This window comes from Callithrix jacchus, chromosome 7 (genome assembly GCF_049354715.1).
Source record: "Callithrix jacchus isolate 240 chromosome 7, calJac240_pri, whole genome shotgun sequence".
In the NCBI taxonomy this organism is placed as follows: domain Eukaryota; kingdom Metazoa; phylum Chordata; class Mammalia; order Primates; family Cebidae; genus Callithrix; species Callithrix jacchus.
In genome coordinates, this window is record NC_133508.1 from 138163954 (window position 1) to 138187012 (window position 23059).

The 23059-nt window shown below is 43.1% G+C and overlaps 1 long non-coding RNA gene across 1 annotated transcript in view; it reads left to right on the forward strand.

The window, feature by feature from the left end:
- Positions 1-22833, forward strand: part of LOC108592679 (uncharacterized) — a 130654-nt gene extending 107821 nt beyond the window's left edge. The window contains exons 2-3 of the long non-coding RNA XR_004727128.3: positions 18616-18756; positions 21555-22833. This is a non-coding gene — a long non-coding RNA (uncharacterized LOC108592679). The remainder of the gene's footprint in view (positions 1-18615; positions 18757-21554) is intronic.
- Positions 22834-23059: the final 226 nt, after the last annotated feature.

Consider the following 23059-nt stretch of genomic DNA (forward strand, 5'->3'; position numbering starts at 1 on the left):
TTAGATATAGCACTTTCGGAGGCCAAGGTGAGCGGACCACGAGGTCAGAGTTTGAGACCAGCCTGGCCAACATAGTGAAACCCTGTCTCTACTAAAAATGCAGAAATTAGCCTGGCGTGGTGGCAGGCTCCTGTAATCCTAGCTACTTGGGAGGCTAAGGCAGGAGAATCATTTGAACCTGGGAAGCGGAGGTTGCAGTGAGCCAAGATCCTGCCATTGTATACCAGCTCAGGTGACAGTGCAAGACTCCATCTCAAAAAAAGAAAAAGAAAAAGAAAAAAAAGTTGGAGACTCTCAGGACTTTGTTTAGACTCTTTTCAAGCTATACTCCCTTGGTGAACTTATTGTCCTAAGTCTTTAATATACTTCCTATGTTTCAACAACTCCCCAAATTATATCTCAAGCCCAGACTTTCCTTTGAGATACAAATCCATATATTCAACTTGAATCAGTGTCCACTTGACTGTCCTCAAGCTCAGCTTGTATGAAACTGAACTCGTAGTCTCCCTCTCTCCTGGTCCCCTTAACCCCCTTCTCCTTCAAGATTCTCTTTCTAAGAAGATGAACTCACCCTTCTCTCTGGGGCTTGAAGTAGAAATCTGAGAATCATTCTTTTTTTTTTTTTTGAGACAATGTCTTGCTCTGTCACCCAGGCTGGAATACAGTGATGGAATCTGGGTTCACTGCACCTCTGCCTCCCAGGTTCAATCAGTTCTCCTCCCTCAGTCTCCTGAGTAGCTGGGATTTTAGACACCCACCACCACAACCAGCTACTTATTGTATTTTTAGTAGAGATAGGGTTTCACCATGTTGGCCAGGCTGGTCTTGAACTCCTGACCTCAAGTGATCCTCCTGCCTCAGCCTCCCAAAGTGCTGGGACTACAGGCATGAGCCACTGAGCCAGGCCTGAGAGTCATTTTTGACTCATCTCTCACACTCATCCCCCTCATGCAGTGAGTAACCCGTTTTTATTGATTCCACCTGCCCATGTCCTGAATTGACCACCTCTCTCTGTCCTCACTGCCATAACCCTTTTCTGATTCAGCAGGCTTGACAAGGGGAACACCAGGCTTGATAAAGGGAACAATCGCCCTGGTCTCCCTACTTCCATATCTATCCGCTTCAGTTCCTTCTCCACATTAGGAACAAAGTGATTTTTGATAGTGTAAACTAGACCATGTCATTACTCTGCTCAAGCCCTTTAATGGCTTCTGGTGGCTTTTAGGGTAGTTGTTCCTCCCTATCCTGGCCTGCTTCACCCTTGGACATTGCTGCCTGCTGCCCAGCTGCCCCTCCATCATCTCTCCCTCCCTTTCTGCTGCCTTCGTGCTGTTCTCTGCCTGGAACATGTTCTCCTATTCTTCCTCCACCAAATTCCTGATCATCCTTTGGTCTTTTTTAAAGATCACTTCTTCAACTCCCTGAGTAGATCCCTCACTCTTCACTAAAATGGCAATATATATCCCCTCTTAGCAGACATCACACATGCAGTAACTTGTTAGATGTCTTTTTTTTCCCAGCTAGAATGTACACTGCAAGAGAGCAGAAAACCTTTCTATCTTTTTCATGATCACAGCCTCCGTTCCTGGCACAAATAAGTCATTTAATAAATATTTATGCAATGAATTAATAGTAGGTAAAAAAAATATTTATTCTTTCCACTCTCCTTCTCTCTTCTTCTCCTGTCCTTTTCCTTCGCATGCTAGTGTCACTCTGCTGCCACTCCTGCTATTGTTTAGCTGCTCATTCTCTGTCTCCCTCCCTCCTTTCCTGGAGCAGCCAATGTTCACGCTGATGGCATGACCCTGTGTCAGCTCAGGTTCTATTTGTCTCCCTGTGGTTCTTCTGCTTTTGGGGCTTTTCTAAAAGGGGAACCGTTTGTTAACCTCTCGGGACACCTCATGCTTGAGGTTGGAAGGGACCGATGTCCAGCAGAGCACAGGACAGTTTTCCCAGAAATAACCTCTGTCTCCTGTTGCCTTGCCTTTGTCTTAAAATGGCCACCTTGATGCCAGGAACTGGTGAGTGATGAGGCCCTTGATATTCACTGTAGAGCAGGAAACATAGTACAGAAATATACTCTGTCTCATTTTCAAAATTATACTAGACAACGTAAGGTTAATAAAATAGAAATACTGAGCCTCTTCAAAAAGAGAAGCGAGCAAATATACAGAATTGGCTGAGAGCTAAAATAATTAGTTCAGTCTAAGCTCCCTGGCAGCCAGGGCAAAAGGGGAAACTACATGAACAGTAAACCTGTCAAAAATGAACGAGCATAGCTGTTCATCAGACAAACACCTTACGAAATACCACCTTGAGCTTTTATTTTCTTGCTCTATGTTGTATTTATTGCATCCTGTATGTTCAATTCACTTCAGCATATATTTACTATATACTATATGTTCAATTCAGTTCCGCAACTTTTCAGCACTTACTGGGGTCGGGCGCTGTACTCTGTATTAAAAGGTTCAAACACAAACAAGACATCACATCTGTTCTTGCGAATGTAGTCTGATGATTTAAAATTCAAATCCCCCATGGCATTGCCTTGTTTTGCAGTCTCAGATTTTCCTCTTCTCTTCCAAGTGGCCAAATGGGTCTTTGTCTTTACACTCTCACAGCTCAGGGCTTTCATCATAGTTCTCATTCTCAGTTCCCACGGCTCAGATCTTAGTGAATCTTTTAGTGGCCAACCACAAAATTGCATTCGACATTTTCTAATATCAGCAGGCAAGCTGTAACCCATGTAATTCTTTTCTGATTCCTCCTTCAGGAGCCCAATGACTATAAATCTGGGGCAAAGAATTCTGAAGAAGAGATTCAGTTCTCTTCTGGGGTCCTGCTTCTACAGAGTGAAAATCTTATCTCTACCCATTCTGCTGTCTATGACTCCTAAGTTACGGTCTCACATTCACATGCAGCAGAGCATCAACATGAGACACTGTTCGCCTCCATTCACAATGAAGATCTAAGACAATGTACTTGTCCTGCATACCAGCATAAGGTATTTCCTTATAACCTTATAACAGTTTTCCATAAAGGGACTGGAAGTGACAGGAAATAAGAGGAGGATGGGAATGTCTCTGAGGAAACCACTAATTGTTCTTGAAAGAGGCAACTGCAGTACTCGTTGGCTTTAAATATTCACCAGATGTTTAAACAGTAGAGAAAGCCACTGCCAGGTTCACTGGTGCAGGTTAAATCAGGTCTTGCCTGCCTCCATAACCTCCTTTGCCTCTTGCTACCACTTCCATTCTCAATATGCCATGAGCAACCTGCTAAGTGGGAAGTGGAGGCAGGAAACCAGGACAGTCAACCCCCCTGCCCTTTCCCACCTTCAGCAGGTCTAAACTGAGAAGGAGAGAAACTGAATTTTGAATAAAATGGGGAGTTTTGATTATGACATGACATTGTACATATTAATAACTAAAAACCAGACTTCTTGCAAGTAAAACAGAGGACTTTGTTGTGTAATAGTAACTGAAAAATTTGTACCTTAGATTTCATAAAGGGATAGGGGAAAAATCTAGCTCCACAGAATGTTTGCATGGGCTGTGTGGGAAGAGAGACTATGCCTAATTGCCCCTACAAGGGGCAATTCAGTGCACGCTTAAACGACCTTAGTGCCTGGTCTGCTGTCCTCTTCCCCATCACTCATGACACCATTCTGGTGTTTGCAACATCTGTCTTGTGATAGTTCAGATTATTGTTCAGAAAACCTTCACTCTCTTCCCACCCCCACTGTGGGCAGAGCAAACATCCCTGAACCATCGATATTGGGTTTGGTACCATGTTAGAGGACCTGGGGAACATGCTGGCATGATTAGGCTTGGTTCTTACCATGGGAATATATATGAGATAAACACGCCCCAAGTAGCTAGTGTTCCTTTAGCCTGGGTCCTGGAACAAATATATGTGCCACACACTGGAACCAAACCCAAAAGACTATGCAGCTGAGACCAGCCAGGATTAGCCAGCTGATCTGCAGACCTGTGAACATCACACTAAATGCCTACTGTTGCATGTCATAGAGTTTTGTGGTGGTTTATGACACAGCACCATTGCAGAAATCGCTAACTCATATGCAGATAAATCCAGGACCTCTTAGATCTGTGGCCTCCTTTTCTCTCATGATCTTTTCTTCTACCTTACCTTATATTTATATATGTTTATAAATATGCCATCTATTTCCATGGTCATTTTCTAGACTGTGTCACCATCAATAATTATACCACCTTGATATACTGATTTCAAGAGTCTCACTCTCTGGCTATCTTCTCTCAGCTCACTTGCTCCATTACCTCCACCCACATACTAACACCTTATGTGACCTCCAATCCCCTGGTCCCACCACTTTTTCACTTTCTGGTATCCTTATCCTTTCCTCACCTCCCACTTAACTCAGCTTAAGTTTTATGGCCCATCACAGTCATCACTCCCCTGCAAAAGTAAGAATAGCCAGTACTGACGCAGGGCTTCCAATGTTCCAGGCCGTGTTCTAAACGCCTTACATGTGGTCTTCACTTGAACTCCCCCAAAACTGAGCATGAGTAAAAGCCATCTATATAAGTAGTTTATTTGGGAAATGATCGTGGAAAGTGTGTGTGAGAGACAAAAGCCAAAGAAATACAGAAGGAGGAAAGCAGTACCAGGGTGCCTTATTTGGGGGCTACCACCGTGGGCACCTGGTGCTTGGCAGGAAGCCTTATAAATGCTTCTCAGAACTATCTGCCCGACAGAAAAGAGGGGAATCTATTCATGACTCATATTCCTCACAGGCCAAGGGTAGGCATATGGCTTTAGTTCCCCTACATTGCTGGATTGCGTCTAGAGCTCTAGAGTTCAGAGTACGTTCCAGACGGGTCCTATGCTATCTTATCAGAGAGGCCCTGGGTCAGGAGGCAATAGGTATGCAAGGAGGACCAGAAATGAGGCACTGTTAAGTTGCCCCTAGGGAAAGCTGGTCAAAGCCTGAAGAGAGTTGATCACTGCAGCCACAGCTGCGGCAAGGGGAGGCCCCGAAATGACTGGGAGAGATGCTGTAAGATGTGGAATCAAGCACACACCCATTTAGTCCTCACAGCAACCCAGTAACCATACACCATTGTTGACCCCATTTTTCAGATGGGGAAAGTGAAGCACAGAGGTGTCCAAAAGCTGGATCCAGGTTCCATAACAAGTATAAAGCAAAGCTGGATCCAAATCCAGGCAGTCAGGCTCCAGAGTCTGTGTCCTTAACCTCCACTCTGTATGTCTCTCAATGTGTGCACCGCAGTGACTTCTTTGCCCTTTTTTTTCTCTCCCTTCTTGCTTGTTAGTAAAACGACCTTTTAAGTTTTAACACAAAGTCAGATAAAGCCATTTGAGGCATGCGAAATTCAGTGGGATATCATTTTAAATATGATAAGATATTTAACATCATCAAAAGAAGATGAAAGATTGCAAGATTCTATCAAGTTAGAAAGTATATTTATGTAACTTAAGATTCTGCGCAAATGCAAGTCTGTAGAGTTGAAAGAAAAATAAATATAGATTATCTCAAGATCTAAATTAAATGATGACTAGGGTGGAGTACAGACCTCTGGAAGAGAGAGAAAGTTAGGTTTCTTGGCCACGAAAGTGCCTCTGAGATAGCTCTCAACTTCCACTTCTCTTTGCTCATCTCTGGCACTAGGGAATTTTGCTTCTTTTAGAGAATTCTTCATACTCCCGCCACCAAATCTACCAACCTATCTACAACATTACCTGTGTAGTCTGCCTTTCTAAAATGAACCAAATCTTGGCATTTGGAATAAATTCTGACCCCTGTTTATCTCTCTGATCCCTTCTCCTGTCACCACACCATGCTCCAGGGACAAGAACATTTTTTTCTGTTCCCCAAACACCAAACTCATGTCAGCCTCAGATTTTCATACTTGTATTCTCTGTGCCCGGAAGGCTTTACCTAATAATCGCCTAGCTGACTTTCAGCATTCAGATCTCAGCTCAGATATCACTATCTCAGACCTTTCTCTGACCACGTATCTAAAGTAGCATCTCCATTCATTCTCGGCTCCTGAGAATACAGGGTTTGCCAGCTTAGAACAATGCCTGTGGTAACTGAATGGACCAATGTCTGGATCCACCTGGGCTTTGGTGTTTTTCTCAAGGCACTGAGGTCTTGCTTGGAAAACCCAGAGAAGTCTGTATGTTCCCCATAATTTACTTTCTCATATAATAGAATTATACTATTACATAATAGTTTTGTGATGGTTAATACCGAGTGTCAACTTGATTGAAGGATGCAAAGTATTAATCCTGGGTGTGTCTGTGAAGGCGTTGCCAATGGAGATTAACATGTGAGTTAATACATGCTAATACGTTAAAATTGGAAATGTTAAAATGCTGAAAATGTTAAAGAGTTAAAAAGCAGATACTAAGCCTCAAATCAGTGGCTGGGAAAGGCAGACCCACCCTCAGTCTGGGTGGGGACCATCTAATCAGCTGCCAGCACAGCTAGAATATAAAGCAGGCAGAGAAATGTGAAAAGGCTAGACTTGCTTAGCCTCCCAGCCTACATCTTTCTCCTGTGCTGGATGCTTTCTGCCCTGGAACATTGGACTGCAAGTTCTTCAGCTTTGGGACTTAGACTGGCTTCCTTGCACCTCAGTTTGCAGATGGCCTATTATGGAACGTTGTGATCATGTGAGTTAATATATAATAAATGACTATATATCTATCCTATTAGTTAATAAACTCTTATATATTTTATTATCCTATTAGTTATGTTCCTCTTGGGAATGTTGACTAATACAGATTTTTGTTCCAGGAGTGGTTCTAGAGGAACAGAATATTAAGGATGGAGTTCTTTCATTGGTTTTGGGGTTTTGGGAGTTGGATGCTTAATATGATTAGACCCAAAAATGCTAAGCACTCTACTTCTAATAGTATGGAGAATACTGATAGTTCTTGGCATAAACTGTTTAGAGAGTTATGCAAAATAAATGCATTTGACACTCCTAATTCACTGCTTCTGAGAGGTGGAAGAGGGAAACCCAGGCATCTCAGATCAACTTCCCCTTTTTCCTAAGACTGTAAACTTCCCCTTTTCATTCCTAAGACTGTAAACCGAAGCCCTTTTCATATGTAATTCCTGACACTGTAAAACAAGATCCTTTTCATATGTAATTCCTAAGACTATGAGAAACCCTTTTCATATGTAATTCCTGAGACTGTAAACTGAGACCCTTTTCATATGTAATTCCTAAGACTATGAGAAACCCTTTTCATATGTAATTCCTGAGACTGTAAACTGAGACCCTTTTCGTATGTTAAGCTATAAACCTAAGATTCTTCCACTGTAACATCTAAAGTACAAGCCTATATAAAGAATGAACCTTCCTTTGTTAGGCGAGCTTGGCTGTTAGGCAACTATGCCACCTTGCTCCCGGCCAAATAAACTCCTTCCACCTGTATTCTGTCATTTCCTGTGGCTGCTCCTGCTACAAGGTGAGGTGTTTAGTGACCCTATACATAATCCCTTTGACCATATGTGGAGAACTGAGGAACATAATGAAGCTGGTTGGTTGCTCCTAAATTCACTGGATAAAGTGATAAAAGAGGCCGGGTGGGGTGGCTCACATCTGTAATCCAAGCAGTTTTGGAGGCTGAGGCAGGAGGCTGATCATGAGGTCAGGAGATTGAGACCATCCTGGCCAACATGGTGAAACCCTGTCTCTACTAAAAAATACAAAAATTAGCTGGACCTGGTCACGCATGCCTGTAGTCCCAGCTACTTGGGAGGCTAAGGCAGGAGAATTGCTTGAACCCGGGAAGCAGAGGTTGCAGTGAGCTGAGATCGTGCCACTGCACTCCAGCCTGGCACCTGGCAACAGAGAGAGACTCTGTCTCAAAAAAAAAAGTAAAAAAAAAGTGATAAAAGAAAAGGATGAACTCAGGGATTCTAACTCCCAGCTTTAGAAGTAGATACTGTGCCTCAAATCTGCTAGGATTGCCCTGAATGAGGGTCTTATCTCCTGTTTGAAAAGAGCTAAAGTTGTGGGAAAACAAACAGAAGCTCTTATCGTGAAAGTAGCTGACCTGCAGTGAAAGCAGCATCCAGAGCTTTGCCAGGTATCTACTGTTAAAGTGAGGCACTGACTGGAAAACTTGGAATGGGGGTGTGTGGGAGGACCCTGATAAAGCTGGAACACTGAGTTTGTAAACTTGGATAAACCCTTTTTTGCCAGAAGTAACAGCTTCCCCATTCCCGATAGTGGCAACATCCCTTCCCTGACCCATGCTGCCATCAATCAGCCTTTCCACCTTTGTCTGAGGAGATAAACCCTGTGCTCCCTGAGACAACAGTGATGGCCTCCCCTGAGGCAGGTGCCAGGCAAGATAACGTTGATTTTCTTTAGGAGCCACCCCTAATACCCCTGTTTGCTTCTAGACCTATAACTAGACTGAAGTCTTATCTGGCCCCTAGAGGTGAGGTTGAGAGTGTGACCCATGAGAAGGTGCACTACACTGGAGAAGAACTGCTGAGTTCCCTAATTTATATAAGCAGAAATCTGGAAAACAGGCATGGGAATGGGTATTAAGGGTGTGGTTTAATGGTGGAAGGAACATAGAGTTGGATCAAGCTGAATGTATTGATTTGAGCCCATTATGTAGGGATTCTGTATTTAATAATGTTGCAGCTCAGGGAGTTCAAAAAGGTTCTAATAGTTTATTTCCCTGGTTAGCTGAAATATGGATTAAAAGATGGTCCCCTGTGAGTCAGCTGGAAATGCCTGATCTCCCTTGGTTTAATGTAGAGGATGGGAAATAAATATGACTAAAATTCAGGGATCTTCTATCTCAGTAAATTTTCTAGGGGTCCAGTGGTGTGAGGCCTGTTGGGATAATCATTCTAAGGTGAAGGGTGAGTTGCTGCCTTTCACCCCTCCTACAGCCAAGAAAGAGGCACAATGACTAGCGGGCCTATTTGGATTTTGGAGGCAACACATTCCTCATTTGGGTGTGTTACCCCAGCCCATTATCAAGTGACCTGAAAGGCTGCCAGTTTTGAGTGGGATCTAGAACAGAAGGCTCTGCAGCAGGTCCAGGCTGCTGTGCAGGCTGCTCTGCCACTTGGCCATATGACCCAGCAGATCCAAAGGTGCTTGAGGTGTCAGTGGCAGATAGGGATGCTGTCTGGAGCCTCTGACAGGTCCCCCATAGGTGAATCACAGCAGATGCCTCTAGGATTTTGGAGCAAGGCCCTGCCATCTTCTGCAGATAACTACTCTTTTGAGAGACTGCTCTTGGGCTGTTACTGGGTTTGGTGGAAACTGAACGTCTGACTATGGGTCATTAGATCGCCATGTGACCTGAACTGCCTTTCATCAACTGGGTCTTTCTGACCCATCTAGCCATAAAGTGGGTTGTGCACAGCAGCATTCTGTCATCAAATGGAAGTGGTATATATGTGAGTGGGCTGGAGCAGGTCCTGAAGGTGTAAGTAAGTTACATGAGGAAGTGGCTCAAATGCCCATGGTCTCCACTCCTGCCATTCTGCCTTCTCTCCCTCAGCCTGCACTGATGGTCTCATGAAGAATTCCCTATGATCAGTTGACAGAGGAAGAGAAGACTAGGCCCTGGGTCACAGATGGTTCTGCACCATATTCAGGCACCACCCGAAAGTGGACAGCTGCAGCACTATAGCCCCTTTCTAGAACATCCCTGAAGGACGGTGGTAAAGGGAAATCTTCCCAGTGGGCAGAACTTCGAGCAGTACACCTGATTGTGCACTTTGCATGGGAGAAATGGCCAGATATGTGATTATATATTGACTCATGGGCTGTAACCAGTGGTTTAGTTGGATGGTCAGGGACTTGGAGGAAGCATGATTGGAAAACTGGTGACAAAGAAATCTGGGGAAGACATATGTGGATGGACCTCTCTGAGTGGTCAAAATCTGTGAAGATATTTGTATCCCATGTGAGTGCTCACCAGCAGATGACCTCAGCAGAGGAGGATTTTAATAATCAAGTGGATAGGATGACCTGTTCTGTGGACACCACTCATCCTCTTTCCCCAGCCAGCCCTGTCATCGTCCAATGGGCCCGTGACCAAAGAGGCCATGGTGGCAGGGATAGACGTTATACATGGGCTCAGCAACATGGACTTCCACTCACCAAGGCTGACCTGGCTATGGCTACTGCTGAGTGCCCAATTTGCCAGCAGCAGCAACCAACACTAAGCCCTCGATATGGCACCATTCCTCGAGGGGATCAGCCAGCTACCTGATGGCATGTTGATTATGTTAGACCTCTTCCATCATGGAAAGGGCAGAGGTTTGTCCTCACTGGAATAGACACTTACTTTATATATGCATTTGCCTATCCTGCATGCAGTGCTTCTGCCAAGACTACCATCCATAGACTCACAAAATGCCTTATCTATCATCATGGTATTCCCAACAGCATTGCCTCTGACCAAGGCCCTCACTTCACAGCTAAAGAAGTGCGGCAGTGGACTCATGCTCATGGAATTCACTGGTCTTACCATGTTCCACATCATCCTGAAACAGCTGGATTGATAGAACGGTGGAATAGCCTTTCTAAGCCACAGTTACAATGCCAACTAGGTGACAATACTTTGCAGGGCTGAGGCAGAGTTCTCCAGAAGGCCGTGTATGCTCTGAATCAGTGTCCAGTATATGGTACTGTTTCTCTTATAGCCAGGATTTGCGGATCCAGGAATTAAGGGGTGGAAGTGGAAGTGGCACCACTCACCATCACCCCTAGTGATCCACTAGCAAAATTTTGCTTCCTGTTCCCTCGACATTAGTTCTGCTGGCCTAGAGGTCCTAGTTCCAAAGGGAGGAACGCTGCCACCAGGAAATACAACAATGACTCCCCTAAACTGGAAGTGAAGATTGCTACCTGGACACTTTGGGCTTCTCCTACCTTTAAGCCAACAGGCTAAGAAGAAGTTACAGTGTTGGCTGAGGTGATCAACCTGAAATATCAAGATGAAATCAGTCTACCACTCCACAATAGAGGTAAGGAAAAGCATGCATGGAATACAGGAGATCCCTTGGGGTGTCTCTTAGTATTACCATGCCCTGTGATTAAGGTCAATGGGAAACTACAACAGCCTAATCCAGGCAGGACTACAAATGGCCCAGACCCTTCAGGAATGAAGGTTTGGGTCACTCCACCAAGAAAAAAAACACGACCTGATGAGGTGCTTGCTGAAGGCAAAAGGAATACAGAATGGGTAGCAGAAGAAGGTAGCCATCAGTACCATCTATGACCATGTGACCAGCTACAGGACTGAGGACTGTAACTGTCATGAGTATTTCCTCCTTTTATTAAAAACATGTTTATGCATGTATACACCTGAACTAATAAAATATCTTCATTTTATTTCCTTTTTCTTTGTCATGTGACATAAGATTTATTGACTTTGTATCAGTATTTAAGTATTGTTAACTTTACATAATAGCATTTGGGTTGGGGATTGGTGTGTTTCTGGTGTACAAAGGATAGTTACAGGATGTTAGGTGCAATTATGACATTGTTGTCTTTGTTTGAAGATTATGATCTCAAGAGATATGTGTGGATTCAAGTTGACAAGGGGTGCATTGTGATGGTTAGTACTGTCAATTTGATTGACTTGAAGGATGCAGAGTATTGATCCTAGTGTCTGTGAGGGTGTTGCCAAAGGAGATTAACATTTGAGTCAGTGGGCTGGGGAAGGCAGACCCACCCTTAATCTGGGTGGGGACCATCTAATCAGCTGCCAGCGCAGCTAGAATATAAAGCAGATAGAAAAACATGAAAAGGCTAGACTGGCTTAGCCTCCCAGCCTACATCTTTCTCCCATGCTGGATGCTTCCTGCCCTTGAACATCAATCAGAAGTTGTTCATCTTTGGGACTCAGATTGGCTTCCTTGCTCCTCAGCTTGCAGATGGCCTATTATGGACCTTGTGATTGTGTGAGTTAATAATACTTAATAAATTCCTGTACACACACACCACACACACACACACACACACACACACACACACACACACGAGTTTATATATACACACACAAGTTTATATATATACATGTTCATATGTATGTATCCTATTAGTTACATTCCTCTAGAGAACCCTAATACAAGTTTATCTACATAATAGTTTATCATACTATTATTATAGAATATTTTCATATCAGTAAGTATGAAGAAATGGTCATCATACTTTGAAAAGCAGTTGAACATATCCTTCAGCAGGAGATAAGAACTGAAAATAGAAGATAATAGTTCACTTGTACGTTTTGGGGGAAAAAAGTTGAAGCAAGTGGCTTTGTTATTGTATAATTGAATAATACCTTATTATAATGAATACATATTATTAATAGAATATTTGCTAAATAAATGAAAATGTCCTGTTGTAAATATGTAATTCTGATAGGTATGTACGCTTGCTTCATTTCATTTAATCCTCCACAGGGAAACTGATGCCATGGCGAGGGCCAGCCCTGGGTCTAACAGGACAACTGAGAAGATTCAGTCAGACACTGGCTTTCCTGTAGCTCATTCCCTAGATCATTTTCAGCCAGTTCAAAAGCCCTGGTGCCTGTTTTCAAGGAGGCTTACGTCACTTAGTAACTGACCTTTACTGACTCCTGCACCCTTCACCTGGGCTTCTGTACTGAACCCTTACAATGCATTCTGCTGCCAGCTCTGCTCAGCCCAGCCCCTAGTTTCCATCCTGCTCAACTTCACATTGCACTGGATGACAACTGCAGATGACCAAAGCCTAACTCATGCCTTTCCAATGTGCTCTTTATGCTCCTGGTCTCACCTTCGATTCCAAGGGGTTGCTTGACATCCTTTTTACCCCTTCTAGCCTCTCTTTGACTGAAATTTGAGCTCTAGTGGCCAGGGACCTTCTCTAGAGATCCACCACTTTCTCCTCAGAACCTAGAGAATTGTAGACCCATGATTCTTTAGATAAGTTAATGAGAAGATGAACAAATGAAAATGGAGGACTGGGGCCTCATTCACAGTTGGTTCTGTATGATATGCAGGTACCACCTGAAAGCAAACAGCTGCAGCACTACAGTCCCTTTCTAGGACATCCCTGAAGGACGGTGGTCCTGGAATTACTGGGGAGGCTGAGGCAGGAAAATCACTTGAAAATATCCCCAGTGGGCAGCACTTCAAGCACTACACCTGGTTGCGCACTTTGCATGGGAGAAAATGGCCAGATGTGCAGTTATGTACTGACGCGTGGGCTGTAGCCAATGGTTTAGCTGGATGGTCAGGGACTTGGAAGAAGCATGACTGGAAAATTGGTGACAAATTAATTTGGGAAAGAGGTACATAGATGGACCTCTCTGAGTGTTGTGGGCTGGAAGGGGCTGCTTGTATCATTGCTGTCTGTGTCGTGGGTTGCCCAAGAAGAGTGGGCAGGTCTGGAGACCTTTACTAGCTCTGGAGACAGAAAAATTAAAATGAAATTGTAATTAATTTGCTTTTTCTCAGCAGTTGACTTTTAGAATAAGGAGATATGAGTTGTATGAAAACAACTTGAATGAGCAAATATTTATTTTTAAAGGCACCCAAACTCCAGAATATGTCTTAGGCAGCTTTGCTGATACATAATTCACATATAAACAATTCACCCACTTAAAATGTACAACTTAATGCTTTTTAAGAATATTTATAAAGTTTTGCAATCATCCTTACATCAAATTTTGGAACATTTCTGATTCCCTTAAAAGGAAGCTGAACACAATTAGCAGTCACTCCTCATTCCCGCCTCTCCCCAGCTCCTGAAAACCATTAATCTGGGCGGGCATGGTGGGTCACGCCTGTAATCCTAGTACTTTGGGAGGCCGAGGTGGGTGGATCACCTGAGGTCAGGAGTTCGAGACCAGCCTGGCCAAACATGGTGAAACTGCATCTCTACTAATAATACAAAAATTAGCCGAGTGTGGTGGCATACGCCTGTAATTCCAGCTACTGGGGAGGCTGAGGCAGGAAAATCACTTGAATCTGGGAGGCAGAGGTTGTAGTGAGCTGAGATCATGCCATTGCACTCGAGCCTGGGTGATAGGAGTGAAACTCCGTCTCCAAAAACAAAGACAAAACAAAAACGAAAAACATGAATCTACTTGTATGGATTTTCTTACTTTGGACATTTAATATAAAAAAAAAAATCCTATGATATCTGGTTGGTTGTGACTCAGTGTAATGTTTTCATGAGTCATCCACACCAGAGTATGTTTTGAGGTATGTTAAGTCTTTCTTTTGTTTACTATTCTGGCTTTCTTCAATGCTCTAATCTCAGTGATGTCTGTCTCTGTTAAGCATCTATACAGTCTAAGGTATCTATGTTTCATTTGCTGGGTTATTTAATTAACTTTGTCAATCTCTCCCTACCACATCATCCTGCCATTTGTATGTATCCCCACTATAACACAAGGTTTGCCCTGTGTAGCCCCTGTTGACAGCGTGCATGCTCAGTCATCTTCGTGACCATTTCCCTGCAGTGCTGTAAGATTCAGAAGCCTCCAAAGAGAGTTGCGGCTCTCAGAAGCCAGATGTGGATTGCACTCCGAGTTCGAAACTTTTCAAGTGCTGAAATGCCAGAGGGAGGAAGCCAAGTGGAACATTGTGAAAAAGAAATAATAAGCACTCTCAGGATGACACTTGGGTTTGTCTCTGTGGCAGCACGCTTATCTGTTTGCAGTGGCCATAATTGACAGTTGGAACAATTGCGGGTAGGAGAGATAGGCCCACCACCCAGCTAGAGACTAAGCAGCTGGGTTTTGATTATTTTCAGGGTAATGTGTGAGCAAAGCTTATGGTTTGGTGAGTTTTTATCATCAGTGTCTGTCAACCTTTCCCTCTCTGCTGGGACAGTGAAGCCAGCAGCTACCTTGGTTGTAAACTGTCAGCCATCACTTTGGTCACAGTGTAGAGAACCATTTTCTTTTTCTTTTCTTCTTCTTCTTCTTTTTTTTTTTTGAGACGGAGTTTCACTCTTGCTGCCTAGGCTGGAGTGCAATGGCACAATCTCGGTTGGCTGCAACCTCTGCCCCCTGGGTTCAAGTGATGCTCCTGCCTCGGCTGCCCAAATAGCTGGGATTATAAGTGCCTGCCACCATGGCTGGCTGATTTTTAAATTTTTTTTTAGTAGAGACAGGGTTGCATCATGTTGGCCAGGCTGTTCTTGAACTCCTGACCTCAGGTGATCCACCCACCTCGGCCTCCAAAAGTGCTGGGATTACAGGCGTGAGCCACGGCACTTGGCCTGGAGAACCATTTTATATTGGGAATGACCATTGTAATTTCAGCAGAGTCCTGAGTGAGCACTTCTACAAGAATTGTTGTGTGGCTTAAGACACTGTTTATTTGGGCCATTGTTTCTCCATTTTGAGGGCTTCAGATCTCAAGGATTTAGTCCTTTCTGGCAGATAAAGCTGAAACCAGTGACTTGGTAGAGTTGTTCTGGTCTCTCATGTGTCACCTTTTTGAATTTTCCCTTTAATCTTTTCAGTCCCCTTTCCTGGCAATGGATACCTAAAGCTGACCAACCATTCCCAGCCCTGGGTTACACATGTTTGTGTGTGTGTGCGTATATATATGTATGTGTGTATGTATATATTTGTAGCTATTATCCTTGCAGATGTAGCTGCATATAATTGTTTTCTCTTAGAGTAAGGAGATGAAGAAGCTGAGATCTAGGATATAGCCTATTTATAGACCAAATACAGGCAAAATTTTTAATACCATGAACTATGAGGAGTGCGATACTGGGTGTTTGCTTTTTTTTCTTGAGTGGACCAGGCTGAGGGTAAGATAAAGATGGAGACAGAAAGGAAAGATCCAGAAGGACATTGCTGTGGAGCTCTAGTCAGTGGTGCCATCATGGATATCGATCATTTTTGCCTGTATCTGTTCTGGTTAGAGCACTCTGATTTTACTTTGGGAGAAACCACTGCCTCTTATTGGATTTATGTCTGGCAAGAGTCAATCGTGGTACATGTCCTTCCCTATCCAAAGCTGGAGCAATTGAAAATACCCTCCCTAGATTTGAATCCTGGAAGAGATTCAAAGAAACAGCTAGATCCCATCTTCCCAAAAGCAGCTCCTCCAGGGCCTCTTCGTTAGGTCCTGACACCACGATTCCCAGAGCTGCTCTGGTTCCTGTCCATTCTGAAGTCCAAGTGTCCAACTTTTTTTAAACTATGTGAATTACTCCATATCCGTCTAGTTGTTTTTTTTGTTTTAGTGAGGCTGAATTGGTTTATGCCAGTTGCAACCAAAGAATCTCACTGACACTGGGGTGTATCCGTATGAGGGCTTGGGTAGGCAGGAGGTAGCAGACTAGCCCTGAAAGATTAAGGACTTGAGGTGAGACAACCTGGGAGAAGGGAAAGGGCACTAAGAGAAGCAGAGGGAGGCACCAGCGGCCCCCTTGCACACCGAGAATCGGTTCCAGGTGACAATCTCATTGGCTTTTTAAAGCTTCCTCCTTGTCAATCAAGGAGTCACTTTCATTTCTGCCTAACCTGGAGGTTCCACTGTAAAATTTCAGCCTTTGAGACAACAAAACAGGGATTTCTACTAAAATCACTCATTCCAAAAATATGTATCCAGCACCTACTGAATGTCAACCCTTGGCTAAGTACCAATGGTTCAAAGGTGAACCAAACATGGCCCTTGTGCTCAAGAGCTTATAATGTCTAAACCTGCGTGGTCCAGTATAATAGCCATTGGCCACATGTGGCTTTCATATTTAATTAAGTTTAAATATTACAGGTTAAAATTTACTTCCTCAGCTATACTATCCATATTTTACATATTCCAGTAGCTCACGTGGCTGGTGACTACCATTTAGGACAGTGCAGACATCGAACATTTCTATCATTACAGTATTTTCCAGTGGACACTGCTGGTCTAGACAGGTGCAATAGAAAGAATGATATAAATGATATAAGCCAGGGCATTAGGAATCACACAGGATCTGACTCATGGAGTCGGGGCAGACTTCCTGAAGATAATGACATCAAAACAGACCTGGAGGATAAGTTGGCACTTGGGCAAGAGGAGAAGAGGAAGAATGCCAGGCAGAGGAAACAGCATGTACAGAGGCCCTGAGTTGACTGAGGACAAGCTGAAGTGCCCTCAAGTAACCAGATAAGAAGAGAACGCCTTTTCACCATCAACCTTCTCATGCTTTGTTAGTCAGACTACATTCTCTGATTTCAGATGTTGAGGGGCAGGGTCCTGAGGGTATTGGCCATAGGATACATTTATTCTGGCCTGCTAAAGTAAGGGAGCTGTATGCCTCAATTTTGGAGCACCAAAGTTATATGAAAGGTGTTTACTAGATGAGAGAAGCCAATGGATTTGGAGAGAGGCAACACACATATGAATAAAGAGGTCTGATTCAGAGCTCTTAAGACCGATGACTGTGACCCCAGGTAAACCATCTCTCATATCTCAGTTCTTTTTATACCTAAAATCAAATTATCTTTCTGATCAGAACCCAAGTTAAGGAAGCCAAGAAATGTGTTTGACACATGGTGGTTTTCCTATTCCAGTTGAAAGTACATATGTTGAACATAAGTGCAATCGTATTCAGAGACAATTAGTCAAGTCTGGGCTAATTTGACTGCTCCATGCTATGTTTAAAGTGGGATACTGTGTACATGGAAATATTAGATTAAAATTTGTGGCTCAAAAACTAGCTTCTGATTAAATAATTCTTTAGAAAAGACAACTAAGAGGAAGACCCTCTGAACCTGAACCTGAGGGTTGGGGCCTCTTTGTCAGCAAAGGATAAACTGACATTGGTTGTGCACCTCCTTTGTCCCCAATATCTTCATCAATTTTCCCTCTAATCTTCCCAAATTACCCAGGGAGAGGAAGATACAGAGGGACTGAATGTAGAGCTCACTTCTTCCTGCTATGTGTTAATCTTATAACTATGAGAGGATCAGAGAAAACCTGGTTTCAGAGCCCTGCTTTGCTTGGGAGGACAAGAAGGCTGCCAGAGCAGTGGTGGATGATGGGAGTACCTCTGTAAGTGACGACAGAAGGAAGGTATGACGGTCAAGCTAATGTGTCGACTTTACCAGGCTAAGGAATACCCAGGTAGCTGGTATAACGTGATTTCTGGGCGTGTCTGTGAGGGTGTGTTTAAGGAAGAGATTAGCATTCAAATCAACAGACTGAGAAAAGAAGATCTGTCCTCACCATTGTGGGCAGTCATCATCCAATCCTTTTAGGACCCAAATGGAACAAAAGGTGGAGGAAAGTCCTCTCCATCTTTTTGAGCTGAGACATGCATCTTCTGTCCTCGGATGGGAGCTCCTAGTCCTTGGGCCTTCAGACTCCAGGACTTACACTAGCAGCCTGCCTGATATTTGGGATGTCAGCCTTGGACTGCGAGTTATACCATTGGTTCCCCTGGTTCTCAGGCCACTGGACTTGGACTGAGTCACACAAGCGGCTCTGCTGTTCTCCAGCTTGCAGACCACATAGCATGGGACTTCTCAGCCTCCACATCACATGAGTCAATTCCCACAATAAATCCTCACTTCTATGTCTATATATTCCTGTTATTTCCATTTCTCTAGAGATCCTACTAATACAAAGGGATGGAGGCCAACCTGGATTTACAGATGAGGCTCTTTCAAAGAGCCAATGCCTGACAGAGCTCCAGCTGAAGAAAATGGTTCCTGAAGCCCTGGGGCTTTCAACATCCCAGAGGCCTTAAGGTAAGGCCTTAGTCTTTTCTTAGGGGAGAAAAATGGAAAGGAAAGATATATTATGTTATATAATGTATATATCTGGATCATAGAATTTTAGAACTGGACAGAGTATTCGAGAGAATCTAATTTAAGTGTCTCATTTTGCAATAGAGGCCTTGAGAGGTGGACATAAATTGCCCAACATAGATTGTCAATGGTAGAATAAGATCTAGATTTATTAAATCCTAATGAAATGCTCTTTTTATTGACCTTAACCTAAGTTTTTTTCTTGTTTTAATTTCAATAGGTTTTTAGGGAGCACGTAGTGTTTGGTTACATGAAGAAGTTCTTTAGTGGTGATTTCTGAGATTTTGGTTCACCCATCACCCGAACAGTGTACACTGTACCCAGTGTGTAGCCTTTTATCCCTCATCCCCCTCCCACCCTTTCTCCAAGTTGCCAAAGTCCGTTGTATAGTTCTTATGCCTTTGCGTCCTCATAGCTTAGCTCCCAAATCTAAGTTTTTTAAATATTATATTTTAAATTGTTCTTTTACTTAAATGGTAATATTAGGAAATCACTATATTTAAAATATCTAGATTAAACCCAGGGAGACCTAAGAGCTGCTCTCAGTTCTCTACCCTCAGCAGGTGGACTGGCTCCTCTGATGCTAAAATAGTAGGTAAAACACCTGAAAAGAAACAATCATGGATTGAAAATCTTGGCCTCTCTCAAATGCAACCCACCTCAGTATATTTGCATGCTTAAACAGGCCACAGTGTTCAGTGGAAACAACAGGGGATTTAAATAAATCCCTGGTGTAAATACTTTCTGCTAGCTTTGTAATTTTAGACAAGCTGTTTAACTTCTCTGTATCTCAGTTTCCACATTTGTAAGAGATAAAAAATGTGCTCAACAGTCTTCTCTGGAGGTGGATATTTAAGGTCAGAAGGTTACTCTCTGGCTGGAAGGGGAATCCTCTCCAAGTGTAAGCTAAAGGCACATCTGAACCCCCAGCCCTGACATCTGGTAGATACACTGTTAGCATTTGTTGAGTGACTGACCGACTGACTGATAGGTGCCAAAACGGCCACTGCAGAACCTAGCTGGGTGGGGGAGGTGTGGCTGTTGAGAAAAGAGGAAGCCAGAGAAGGGGCATCTGGCTCCCTTTCTTTGGGGTGTGACCTTACACGAGACTAAGCCTCTTTCTTGTTCCCCATTTAAAAGAGTAAAAATTACTGAGGAAACAACAGACAAGTTAGTAATGAAATGAAGTCAAGCAAATACAGCAAAAAACGAAAATGGTAATAAATGCTCTGTTAAATGATAAAAAGATCAGATCTGTTTATGATAATGAAGATGGATTAAGCGTACCTACCATGACCTGCTCAACCATGTGACTGTGATGGAGTTCTGGAGCAGGGTTACTTCTGACGGCAACACTGAAAGCCCAGAATCAGCTCTGAGGCACAGCTCAGTTTGGAGAGCAGAGGGAAGGGGTCCTGGGCTCCTGCTGGGGCTGGTCTGTTGGAGAAAAACCAGCAAGCTGCAATGAAGGAGCACATACTTCACTGATTTCTCTCCATCCTTCTTCCAGTCTACTCTTTTTCCCTCCTACTTCCCTGCCAGCCAGCTCCCACAGCTAAATTAGCCACCTTACAGCCCTGAACAAACTACCTGCCCCACCGGACATTCTCCCATGTCGCTGCCTCAAAATTCCTGCAGATTTGTATGAGGGGTGGACATTTAGAAGCCTGAGAAACCGCTCCTTCGTCAAAGTTTCATCTCTTACTTTAGTTTGCTATTGTGGACTAGAGTGAGAAGGACAGAATTTATACACCTCAATCATCAAGCTGGGATAGTTGGTCTGGAAGGACTGTTATCCCATTGGTTGGCCTCTAGAGACAGCCAAAGCTGAGTGGGACATACAAACCTGTGCTCAGCCAGAAAGTGAAGGCTAAAGGCCAGGGGAAACATGGGGTCATGGTCTGTGGTTTGCATAGTTAACAGGGCTTAAAAAGAAGACAAGGTTGGCAACTAGAGTAAACAGTGGCAACTTACATTTTCACCTGCTCAACAAGCTTTCCTATCCTCTTCTCTTGCTTTCTTTGGTGAATTCTTCCTCTACTCCACAGAGTCTGAGTGAGGCTGTTAATCAGAGTATATCTCTTCCATACCCCATCCCCACTCCCCAGAGCTACAAAACTCACAGGGGTGGGCAGATGGCCGTGCACCTAGATCAGGCCAGTGTTCTCCTTGGAATATCTCTGTGGGAGCCAGCACAGAAGGCTGCAAGGAAAACATCACCAACAGCAGAGACAAGGGGAAGAAAGAGAAAGGTGGGCGGGAAGAGAGAGGAGGCAAAGAATGAACTGATGACATTGTTAGCGCTTCTGGATCCAGCCGGGCTGGATCTACCTCTTGACTTCCCAGTTGTTGGAATCAATAAACTTCTTTCCCCTTGAACAAGATAGACTGAGGAAACAACAGACAAATTAGTAATGAAATGAAGTCAAGCAAATACAGCGAAAAACAAAAATGGTAATAAATATTCTGTTAAATGATAAAAAGATCATTCAGACCAAATGTGTCCTGATGAATTTACCAAGGTGGGCCGGAGGACAAATGGAGCAAGATTATGATTTAGGAACTGATGAATCAAATGCTGGACATGTTTAGGAATCTCTCTACTATGAGTCAGAGATAACTCACCAAAGGAGCTCTACTTTCTCAGACAGACACAAAGCTTGTAAAATCCAAGACTGAATAGGGAAAAAAGAGAGGTCTTCAGAACTCATTCAACTTTTGTTTAATTCCTCCAACAGTGAAACCTGTCAATAACAACTGTCTATGTTGTATGCAAATGATGATCGCCAGAGGATACTGTTTTGACCTGTCATACTGAAAAAGACCCAGCAAAAAAGGTAGGGCTAGTGTGGGGTCATCTCTGGGTGAAATGGATATCATGTACTGCTGCTAGAAGAATCAGTTGGCTCACTTTCTAAAAGAGCATTTTGTGCTAGGTACTAAAATCCTAGAAATGTACCTATTTTTGACCTAAGAATTCTGATGTTCAGGTCTAGTATAGGCTGCCCAAGAGGGACCTGTAGAATAAATTACCAAGTTAAAAGAACCCATTTACATAACGTTAAGAAGAATACCTAAGTTGAGAGTATTTGTGCCATTTTCACCACAATTCTAGTTCTATGTTGGAGGGATCTGGCAAGCACTACCCCTTATTATTATAGCAAAAATAATTGCTTTTGTATTTTTGGCTTGCACTTTGTGTAGTAAATGTACCCTGGAAAAGATATACATTGCAATCAAATGAATAAACCGCACCCACCTCACCTCCACTGACTATATGCTCCTCAAGGGCCAGGATTTATATTTGTTTTGTTTACTATTTTGTCCCTATTACCTGGATCAGTGACTGCAATAAATACTTGTTGAATGAACTAATGAATAAGCATCTAATGACGGGAAAGAAAAGAAAATCACTCCTGCACTTCCTTTTTCCTGTGAGTGTTATGGCTATAAAATACTATAAAGATGAGTGCTTTATACATTTTAACTCATAATACGTTTTAACTCATACGTAAGTGTATGGCTTAATAAAGTAACAGGTAGAAGTTAAAATTTTTGAACTTGAACACAATGTTTCTGGGATGTTTACAGTTACTTATATGTTCACAATTTTCAGGTGGAAAATAAAACCCTTCATCCTCTGTAAACATTTCTAGGAGTATTACATTGGGTTAATAAATATGACAGGGTTATTGTCCTTCATTGTAATTGCGTGTATGATTCAGGCTTTTGTGCAGGTTCCTATCAGTCAACAGAAGGTAGACAGTTGGCTCATTATGTTTGCTCATTTCAGGGGAGCTCTTGCTGTTTCATTGGAGACTAAGCATACAGTTCTAGGTGTCATGGATACCTAAGCCTTTTAGTTAAAGAAATATACCCTTAATGGCAACTTTTAGGTAGTCTAACTCCAATTCCTGGCAGAACTCTCTATTAAATGTTGAATGCCTACATTTATTTAATTTCAGTTTCAAAATCTGCTTGGGCCTAGAAAGTGAGATTATACTTCTATTTAAGGCCTCTTCTGCTCTGGTTCTACAGATACAATGAGCTCTTAGTAAGTTGTAGTGGGTAATTTTACTTTGAAGCTCTATGGTATTACAGTTTTCTCCACTTCCCAGACAGCTCTTAATATTAGGTGTAAGTATATAGTCTATATATTGGGGACAATCATCAATAAGGTTAAAGTCATTCTTTTCCAAAAACAAGTTTCTGGATGCTGGAGAAAAAAAGTCAGTGTGGCCGA